Source organism: Atta colombica, unplaced genomic scaffold, assembly GCF_001594045.1.
Source record: "Atta colombica isolate Treedump-2 unplaced genomic scaffold, Acol1.0 scaffold181, whole genome shotgun sequence".
In the NCBI taxonomy this organism is placed as follows: domain Eukaryota; kingdom Metazoa; phylum Arthropoda; class Insecta; order Hymenoptera; family Formicidae; genus Atta; species Atta colombica.
In genome coordinates this window covers 318679-319958 of record NW_017259273.1, presented here as the reverse complement: position 1 = coordinate 319958, position 1280 = coordinate 318679, and the positions used below count along the sequence as shown (strand labels likewise).

Below are 1280 nucleotides of genomic sequence, written 5' to 3'. Positions count from 1 at the left end.
ACACACACACACACACACACACACACACACACACACACACACACACACACACACACACATGAACTCACAGAATTGCTTGATCTTCTAGTTGATATAAATCTTAATAACTAAAGTTATTAAGATGTTTAAAAGCAAGGAGTTCTAATCAAAATTCTTCAAAATATTTTCTCTACAGCATAAAATGTTACGCAAGTGAACGAAATTATTTAATCTAAAATATAAATTTATAGTTTGTTGAATACTACACAAATTTAAATATTTAATTTATCGTTAATAAATAAATAAGATATGACAAAAGAAATTTCACAATATATTAAATTTATTAAAATAAATCGCGCGATAATCACAGTTATCTTTTATCACATCTGACAAAATCAAATCTCTACTTTAGCGCGCAAGTCAATTGATTTGGAATCTCGTAAAACTTTTGAAAATTTAAGATTTCAATATCAATATTTCGTACATTGCAAATGTTTAAATTATCTTCGGATTCTTCGACATAACGAACCATTATCTTGCTATCACTCTGAGATATCCTCCGATTTGAAAATCCTATTGCGATTTCGCAATTGACACAGCTTTTCGACGATAAACGAAAACAAAACGCGGGAACAACGCGCTCGGACGACAACCTTAGTCGCGTGGTCAGTGTATAACAACAAATAAATCACTACACTAGAAAAAAAGGACGACAATCAACTGGTGAACGACAGAACTCACTGCACGCGACAAGAATCTCGGGAGAACCTGCGACAATCGCAAATACATCAGACTGGCGAAAAGCCAGTCGTTCGCCGTCGTAACACGGCAGGTGTTGTTGGAGAACCTGAGGTGGGATAGGTACGCAATGAGAGCCTAGGTGGGGACTGTATTTGGTCGAAAGTGGGGTGAAAACCTTCACCGAGAGGAGTCGACCTCAGTTGTTATTGCTGCATGCAGCATCTATATGTCATGGATCCTTGATACGACTTGAATAGAGATATTCTTTTCTGTATTAGAGATAGAGGAGAACAAAGTCCAGAGAACGTTGAGAGAAAGTAAAAAAAGAGATTGAAAAGATTGGGATAAATCTAAATTAAAATATCGAGACATTTATGCCATGCACACATCAATCTCTTTAGTTTATAATCTTTTAATTTTAAATAAACAAAATAAATAATTTCTATTGCAAAAAATGTTTGTAACGCAATTATTTACAAAAATATAATAATAGTATATATTTAAATTAAACACGACGTGTGTATCAGAACACATGTATAACACACATGTGTATTATAAAT

General features: G+C 33.7%; 1 protein-coding gene across 1 annotated transcript in view; it reads right to left on the bottom strand.

Annotated features, from left to right (window-relative positions):
• LOC108686453 overlaps window positions 1-765 on the bottom strand; it is a 140142-nt gene extending 139377 nt beyond the window's left edge. Inside the window, exon 1 of the mRNA XM_018191770.1 lies at window positions 464-765. The gene's annotated coding sequence lies outside the window, so the exon portion shown is untranslated. The remainder of the gene's footprint in view (window positions 1-463) is intronic.
• Between the last annotated feature and the right edge of the window lie 515 nt (window positions 766-1280).